At 32.7% G+C, this 10,006-nt stretch overlaps 1 non-coding gene across 1 annotated transcript; it reads right to left on the bottom strand.

Moving 5' to 3' along the window:
* Window positions 1–8,795: 8,795 nt before the first annotated feature.
* LOC112100476 lies at window positions 8,796–8,899 on the bottom strand. The gene has a single exon (XR_002906846.1). It is a non-coding gene; the product is annotated as a small nucleolar RNA R71 (small nucleolar RNA).
* Between the last annotated feature and the right edge of the window lie 1,107 nt (window positions 8,900–10,006).

Below are 10,006 nucleotides of genomic sequence, written 5' to 3'. Positions count from 1 at the left end.
TAAGGTCTCAATGTGTATAATCTCAAGAAGTTGTGAACTTCTTGCGGCTCTTTTTTTACTTGTGTGTTTTGTTTGTTTTCCCTTAATACAATCTACACAAATTTCAAGATCAATAAAATCCAAATCTGAAAGGATTTCATTCTTTACTAATCTCTCTATTCTTGCTTTGGATATGTGACCCAAATGCTTATACTATAAGTAAGCTGAACTTTTATTCACTAAACCACGTTTAGTGCCAACATTATGATGCAAGGTTAATAAAGACTCAACAAAAATATTATTAAGCTTTAATTTGTATAGACCATAAGAAAGAATTCTAGAACCAATGATATTATTATGTTTAAATAAACTAAAACATCCATGCCCAAATGTAAAAGAATATCCAACAGAATCAAGTTTGGATAAGGAAATTAAATTACGAGAAACAGAAGAAACATAAAAAGCCTGTAGAGGATCTAATTGATGTCCAATATCCAAAATCAAATAGTAAGTCCCAATGCCTTCAATTGGAGCTTTAACTCGGTTCCCTATGAAAATAAACTTCTTATTTGGGTTTATGGTTTGGATCGTAAGAAATTCCTACATCTTGTTTGAAGCATGAGTAGTGCAATCAGAATCAATCTACAACGTGTTATAAGGAACTTTAGCTAAGTTTAATTCGAAACATATTAAAGCACTAGACTTACATTTTATTTTCGAACTAAGTTTTACACTTCAGGCAATCTTTAGCAAAGTGTTATAAGGAACTTTAGCTAAGTTTGACGCTTTTCATTCTTGATGCCCTTCTTGTGGACTTGGGTGCGTTGCACTTTCAGCTTTGATGCTTCTTTCTTGCCCTTGTGATAATTTTTTCTTTTAGGATTCTTTTCAGCTTCTTTATAACCGATGAGGTTAATTGAGTGAGTTCCTTGTTTCTTCAGTCTTGCCACTTTTTGAATGAGCATGGTTTGGAGTTCATTCGTACTCCATTTGTCCTTAATAGTATTATAGTTTATTTGAAATAGACTATACTCAGGAGGTAAAGAGTTAATAATGAATTGCATAAGGAAAATCTCACTCACTTCCATCCTTATGGACCTCAATTTTGTTGCTGTGCCTATCATCTCAATCATATGTTGATGCATTGTACGTGTACCATCAAACTTACATGTTGTTAATTTACCCATTAATGTCCACTATGAGACTTATCAGCAATTCAAACTAAGAATGCTCTTTTACAAATTTCATATATTCCTTCGCATTTTTAGTTCTTGGAATTATGCCACATAAACATTAGGCTTAGTCTATTTAATCTCTCCCAAGTCTTATAGAGTGATCTCTCTTCGGCGTTGCTTTTATCAGTAATAGCAGTTGTCTTTTCAGGTAATAATGCTAAGTCAAAATCCAAAACACCTAAGCAAAATTAGATTTGCTCAGACCAATCTAGATAATTAAGGCCATTGAACATAACAACGGACGAATCTTGCAAATAAAGAGTAATCGGCACAAATTCTGTAAATATATATAAATGCTCACATATTAGTGCTTTGAACTTAAACACATAATATAGATTCAGATAAAATTCACATAAAATTTTAGTGCATATTGAAGTTCACCTTTGAGGGATACAATAATACACTACAATAAACATAATTGATGCTTAACTTTAATTTCACATAATTAGTAATCAAATACATATTAACTGGACACCCCTGCTATCTTTGGATATACTAAACATATCTAATCAATTATACTAATTACCCACAATCATAATTATAGATCATAAAATTAATTATTCAACCTTTAGGCGATTCCTAAATATTTTATAATTTATGAATTTCAATATTCCTATACAACAAAATCATCATGTCATTCAATCATAAGCATCACAATAATTATGAGTACTTGAAATTGAATTTAATTTGACATTTATGAAACTTTCTAATTTAACCACTTTGGTGATTAACAAATTATATATAATATAGAAATCAAACTACATGAACATTAACAAATATATGTGTTCTACATAAATTAATATTTGGTTGTTTTTTAAAATTTTATACCAAATTTCAGATTTTATAATACCTTAAGGGACATTAATTATCTTTATGGAAAAGTCACTCTTAATATCTAAATCACATATTTTCCTTTGGCCACCAACAAATTTTGTCGGACTTAGATGCAACAAAATTCTAAACTTTGGTCAGAAACATAAATCAAAGAAACCTTAGGGTGCCTCATGAAAAAATCTAAAAGAAACCCTAGTTTCATCTTTAGGTATTGCGCAGCCAACAACCAAAACCCATCTTGGGCTGCCCCCCTTCTTTTTTGCTATTTTGTAACAAAATAATATATAGAAGAAATTCTTGTACCAATAATTTTCTTTCAACCTTATTTATATGCGGAATAATAATCCAAATTGCATATGCCCATAAGGACAATTGAAAATTAAAAGAGGGTTATTACAAATATTAATAAAAAAATCATAAATTCTCAAACCATGCTCTAATAACAATTGTTGTGATTTTTTTCTACTGTGCAAATTTTATTATACTCATATGCGCACGAATCTAATTAAAAATGCAACAAATAAAATGCAATAAGGAAATTTCTTAAATCAAACACAAAGGCAAACTCATTGGGAAAAGAGTAATTGAGTGATTAAACTCACTTAATGAAATTGACTGTTTCTTGTTGAGTGTTAGAAAATATATATTTATAAAGGAGAAAATTGTCATTTTACATTTCAATTTTTACTAACACCCTTACTTTTATGTATTTAACCTTCTTTTGATTTAATTCCGTGTGTTTTATTTTAATTAAGTATTTTATGTATTTTAGGGGCATCATAGTCATTTCACAATAAACGAGAGATCAGACGGCAAAACGGACATCACTTTTGAACTCAGAACGGTCGAAAACCTTAGGAGGAGCATAAAAGGAAAAATGGCACTGTTCACATATACGGTACTATTCACGTGTACGGTACTGTTCACGACACTGTTCACGACACTGTTCACATAGACGGATCGATGATGTGGCATTGACCGATGATGTGGCATTGACCGATGATATGGCATTGACTGATAAGGTGTCACGATCCTGTTGGACTAAAATTCTTATGTACTGTTGATGGTGACGTGGCATCATATTAGTGGATCAAAAATCTCGCGTACAGTACATGCATCACATAAGATTATTTTCAACCAAACCGCGTCACTATTCAACCCGGGTCAAACCGTGTTACTGTTCATCCGCGTGGTCAAACCGCGTACTGTTGACTGATGACGTGGCGTAATCTTGAGCGTCCGAAATATTTTTAATCCGATGGCCATGATTTACTCTATGTATCTATAAAAGGGAGGCTCTTCCCCCTTAATTTGGCATCCCTGAATCCATCTTTTAGACTCCATTTTCTGTAATTCCTTCTCCATCTTGTATTTTCTACGTATTTTAATAAATTTTCATTTTACTCCTAGTTCAATTATGAGTAGCTAATTTTTTTTCAAGCTTGGGTTGAAGATGAAGTCTCCACATGTGCCATGGGCTTTATTTGGTAAATTTATTTTCTCTTCCCCTCTAATTGAGGTGGATGTTTTGACTTTTCGTCAACAAATAGTAATAATCTTGTCTAGATACCGCCCTGGTTACACCGGCTCTCTAGTACAAGATTATTATTATTTGGCACGATAAGCCTTTAGCACCATATTGATTAGAGTGTGGTTCATGAGGTGTGGATTCCCCCCTCATGATTTAATTGGCATTAATAAGGAATATTTATCCCATGATGCATGTTGATACGGATCCAGATACCCAAGTACGTCATCTCAATAGATTTCTCTTCAATTTATTCTCGCCATTTCAATTCTAATTTTAGAATTTATTCTCGCCATTTCAATTCCAATTTTAAGATAATCTAAGTCACTTTCACCACAAATCCAACCACCCTCATACAAAATTAATTCTACATATAATTAAAATCCACCTCCTTGTTGTATCGACACTCGTCTCCATTAATCTATTCTTTTCTTTCTCTATTCTTTACAATTCTGCAATTTAATTTTTAAGTTATTTTTCTTTGTAATTTTTTTTATTAATTTATTTTCAGTTAATTTATTTTCATGTATTTTTTTTAGTGTGTTTTTATAGTAAGGTTGTAACAGCGCAATAAGGTTAGCATTGTAATTTCTCCCTCTTCTTTATTTTTATTTGTTTTGTTCCCATCTTTATTTTTATTTTATTTGTTTTGCATGCATGGTCGAAGGTCATTATTACCTAATCTTGAACCTATAGACCTTGAACTTGAGAAAACACTTCGCACACACAAACAAGTTAAAAATAAAATGGATTTGCAACCACAGGAGAGGCCATTTAAGGACTACTTCAGTCCTTTAGCTAATTTGAGCACATCATGCATAAGATACTCAAATGTAGCTGCTAGGAGTTTTGAACTAAAACCTAGTGTGCTAGGCACTTATCACACTAGCATCTTGGGCCCATCTGCACATTCACCAGAAACCCATCGGTTTGTTAAATGTCAATAACTTTTATGATGGCTTTATCGCATTTCTTAACCATGCAATAAAAAACTATTTCATTCTTTCCAATGCGAAAAAAATTTTTTATTTGTGCTCACACTGCTAATGAGCTATTTGATCTGTTACAAGCTTATAAACCGGAGCCAGACCCCTGGACCTTTGTGTTGGAGCGTCCAAATAATGATGGTAATAGCCGCAGTAAGAAGTACAATTTAGACTTAACTCTCCACTTGTAAATATTTTCTTCTGTGTTGCACCACCCAGGTGATGTCTTCTAAACAATACTTCTTTCCTTTAAAACATTGAGGACAATGTTTCGTTCTGGTTGGGGGGAGGGAATAGTCGACAATTGTGGAATCTTGGTTAAGTTTTTACTAATTTTTTGTTGTAGAAACTAACTATTGCTAACTTTTTGTGTTGAAAATGGCTGAATATGGAGTGTAGTGACTCTAGAAACGCATTTTCATCGTTTGAAAAAAAAATTCAAAAACAAAATAATAAAAAAAATTCAAAAAAAATTCAGACATTTTCTTCTTCTTTTTAATTTCTCCTTTATAAATATACATTTTCAAATATTTGAGTCGAATATGGCTGAATATAGAGTGTAGTGCCTCTAGAAACGCATCTTCTTAGTTAAAAATAAAAAAAATTTCTTTTTCTATCATTTTAAGTGTAACTTTTCTAATTAATTTTTCTGCATCATTTTCACATTTCTGCATGCATATTTTCCTTTCATGTTTAGAATAGGTTAGGGGGTAGAATGTTGTTTAAAAAAAAATTTGTGATTTGTTTTAACATTGGATGACATGATTAATTTGAAATTTTAGTATTTGTATTATCTTTGGTCTTAAGTGATGTTACACTATGTTTGCTACTTTACATGTTGACGTCGGAGACAAATATGAGTTGCTTGAAGGAATGAACATGTCATAATAAGTACCAAGTGAGTTTTTGAGCCTACTATTTTTTTTGGAGAGTAACCGTTTTGCTCATTCTTTATACAACTTAGCAGTTTATTATTGTATACACGATCTCTAGATTTCTTTTGAGTTAACCCTTAAAAAAAATTGTAAAATTAAAAAAAAGAAAAAAAAATGTGTGTTGCTATATTTGGAGGCCCATCTAACTAGTAGATATTGAAGGTTATTTAGAGCCCTAAAAGACGATGGAAAGGCCATTTTCGATCCGTTTGAGCCTTTCTAGCCATCTCTTTTGTGAAATATCCATAGTTAACCATTTTGAGCCTTTAAAAAAAAAGCCTTTTATTTGTTAAACTTATCATCTTGACCCACTCCGATTTGGAGTATTACCCAATGTCTTATAAGTTCCATCACCTATTTATGTTTGAGAAAAATGTAAATAATTATTTTGTTCAGTGACGTTGTGCCAAGCATAAGCAAAAAAAAATTCAAAAAAAAAGAAGAAAACAAAATAACAATAATAGGCGAAATCCACCTTGCAACTTCCAAAAAAAAAAAAAATTCCTCTGCATTTTTCTCAAACATACACTTTATTTTCCTTATTTCCCTTTTTTGTTAACCATGTCCCTAGCCTACGTTACGTCCTAATAAAAATCCTTTTTTATTTTAGGGAACTATAGTCTGAAGTAGAAGCTAGTTATATGGGCTAAAAAGATGTAGTGATGCACAATAATAAAAAAAAGGAAAAATAAAGATAAATAAAGTGGGTTGCCTAACATTCTTGTTTGACTTGAGATCGTATTATTTTTAAGCTAAGGACATATTTCTTTCATCTTGGTGAGAGCATGTGATATCATTTTTTTTTTTATTTTCTCTCAATTATCATTCATTGGAGTGACTATTTTTATTGGGTTTAATTTCTTTGTGAAAGTGTCACTACTTCCAGTGAGATTTTGAGGTTTGACATGTCATTCTTGAAGGTAGCTATGACAAAGTCTATTAGGCTGATTCATGTGGATGGTTGATGCGGGTGTGATGTTTCTTTAGATTGAGATAATGCTTATACTTTTATTTGATTACTATCATTAGTCTAATTGAATAAACATGAGTGTTAAAAATATATATATATTATTTTGGATTTAAATTTTGTTTTCGCTTTATTTGCTAAGGACTAGCAATAAGCTGGTTGGGGGGTGTGTTGAGTGTTAGAAAATGTATATTTATAAAGGAGAAAATCGTCATTTTACACTTTAAGTTTTACTAACACCCTTACTTTTATGTATTTAACCTTCTTTTGATTTAGTTCCGTGTGTTTTATTTTAATTAAGTATTTTATGTATTTTAGGGACATCATAGTCATTTCATAATAAACGAGAGATCAGACAAAAAAACGGACATCACTTTTGAACTCAGGACGGTCGAAAACCTTAGGAGGAGCATAAAAGGAAAAATGGCACTGTTCACATGTACGGTACTATTCATGTGTACGGTACTGTCTACGTTACTGTTCACGACACTGTTCACATAGACGGATCGATGACGTGGCATTGATCGATGATGTGGCATTGACTGATGAGGTGTCACGATCCTGTTGGACTAAAATTTTTATGTACTATTGATGGTGACGTGGCAGCATATCAGTGGACCAAAAATCTCGCGTACGGTACATGCATCGCACAGGATTATTTTCAACCAAACTGCGTCACTGTTCAACTCGGGTCAAACTGTGTTACTGTTTATCCGCGTGGTCAAACCGCGTATTGTTGACTAATGACGTGGCGTAATCCTGAGCGTCCAAACTGTTTTTAATCTGATGGCCATGATTTACTCCATGTATCTATAAAAAGGGGGCCTCCCCCCCTAATTTGATATCTTTGAATCCATTTTTGGGATCCATTTTCTGTAATTCCTTCTCTATCTTGTATTTTTTATGAATTTTAATAAATTCCCTTTTTGCCCCTAGTTCAATTATGAGTGGCTAATTTTCTTTCAAGCTTGGGTTGAATGTGAAGTCTCAACATGTGTCATGAGCTTTATTTGGTAAATTTACTTTCTCTTCCCCTCTAATTTTTGTGGATGATTTGACTTCTCGTCGACAAATAATACTAATCTTGTCTAGATACCGCCCTGGTTACACCGGCTCTCTAGTACAAGGTTATTATTATTTGGCACGATAAGCCCTTAGTACCATATTGATTAGAGTGTGGTTCATGAGGTGTGGATTCCCCCCTCATGATTTAATTGGTATTAATAAGGAATATTTAGCCCATGATGCATGTTGATACGGATCCAGATACTCAAGTACGTCATCTCAATAGATTTCTCTTCAATTTATTCTCGCCATTTCAATTCCAATTTTAAGATAATCTAAGTCACTTTCACCACAAATCCAACCACCCTCATACAAAATTAATTCTACATATAATTAAAATCCACCTCCTCGTGGGATCGACACTCGTCTCCATTAATCTATTCTACAATAGATTCGTGCACTTGCGAGTTCAATAAAATTTGCACAACAAGTTTTTGGCGCCGTTGCCGGGGAGGTAAGTTATTTTAATTTGTAAAATTAATTTTTGTGAATAATTTCTTTTATTTTTTTCTTGTATTTTTTTTCTTATTAAAAAAAATGAATATGCATTTAAAGGTAATAATTTCTTTTCTTTCTCTATTCTTTACAATTCTGCAATTTAATTTTTAAGTTATTTTTCTTTGTAATTGTTTTTATTAATTTATTTTTAGTTAATTTATTTTCACGTATTTTTTTTAGTGTGTTTTTATAGTAAGGTTGTAATAGCGCAATAAGGTTAGTATCGTAATTTCTCCCTCTTCTTTATTTTTATTTGTTTTGTTCCCATCTTTATATTTATTTTATTTGTTTTGCATGCATGGTCGAAGGTCATTATTACCTAATCTTGAACCTATAGACCTTGAATTTGAGAAAACACTTCGCACACACAAACAAGTTAAAAATAAAATGGATTTGCAACCACAGGAGAGGCCATTTAAGGACTACTTCAGTCCTTTAGCTAATATGAGCACATCATGCATAAGATACCCAAATGTAGCTGCTAGGAGTTTTGAACTAAAACCTAGTGTGCTAAATTGTCTCCTCACATTCTATGGCTTAGAAAATGAGGACCCATATAATCATCTGAATGATTTTCATGCTATTTGTCAAACTTTTAAATATGAGAATTTTTCAGATGATGATGTAAAACTTAGACTATTTCTATTTTCTTTAAAGGATAGAGCTCGTTCATGGCTCAATACATTGCCTGCTAATAGCATCACATCATGGGAACAAATGGTAACTAAATTTTTAAATAAATATTTCCCAGTGCATAAAACCAATGCTATTCGCAGAGAAATCTCAGAGTTTACCCAGAGAGAGGACGAGTAGTTTTTCGAAACATGGGAGCGATTCAATGGGCTATTCTTGAAGTGTCCACATCATGGGTACGAGAAATGGCACCAATGCCAACACGTTTTAGAGGGATTATTGCCGAATGTGCAAGAATGGCTAATGGCAGCAAGTGGAGGAGAGCTAATGTCAAAAAGTGCATCAGAGATTTTAGAATTCTTCCAGCGACAAGTGGATGATTCCCAACAACGGAGTCGATCACTCAGGAATACTAGAAGAATTAAGGGAGTGAATGAGGTTCACATTGGCGAGTCAACTTCGGGAATCAAAGAAGTCAAGAAGATGGTTGAAGGTCTTGCTCGACAAATAGCATCGTTATCGACTGCTAAATCAACAGAGGCCCATGACCATAACTCATACTCAGATCAAGCTAATGCCATAGGTGTAATAAAAATAGTTTTTGCCATCAAATACATTCCTATAAATAAATAAAAACAAGAAGAAGAATTGAGTTCTGCTTGGTCTTTGTGATGTCTCCACCATTTTCTCTTTGAATGCTCTGTTGCAGCCTCAAATCTCTCTTATTATTTATTTTCTTTTTGATTTCTCCGTTATTTTTTCCTTGTGACGACTCTCTTTTTTCTTTTCATGTGTCTTCGTTTATAACTTAGAATTAGGGCAACCAAAAGCGTGTGGCCACATGTCTTTAATTTTTTAAAACCTTGGATTGCAATCTTTTAGTTATTGCACGCAAAATCCAGTTCATCATTGCCACAGGATTGTTGTAGCAACAGCTACAACATCTTTATTGTTCCAGACTTATTTTAATTCCTTTGCAACCAAGTTCTTTTTGGTCACCTTCAATCACACACAATCAGAGCACAAAATGATCTAAAACAAAATCAATTTCTTAAAAGCAAAATTAAATAGATGCTCATGCAACATGTAACTAAAAATGCAATAAAATACATAATTTACTCTCTAAGTGATATGGATTTAAATCTAAAAGTGCCATGATAACTCTCATTTCATAGAGTTATCACACCCCCAAACTTAAACCATTGCTTGTCCTCAAGTAATAACAACAACACTACACTTCAATCATGCAATCATACAACAAATAACTTAACTCTGTCATTAAGCTTGCTAGGATTCATCAACCCTCAGATCACCTTCTTAACATGCAAAATTACCATAGTTGTTCC

Source organism: Citrus clementina, unplaced genomic scaffold, assembly GCF_000493195.1.
Source record: "Citrus clementina cultivar Clemenules unplaced genomic scaffold, Citrus_clementina_v1.0 scaffold_3, whole genome shotgun sequence".
NCBI classification, from domain to species: Eukaryota; Viridiplantae; Streptophyta; class Magnoliopsida; order Sapindales; family Rutaceae; genus Citrus; species Citrus x clementina.
Note: the sequence above shows the minus strand (reverse complement) of the source record. Positions and strands in the feature narration are given on the sequence as shown.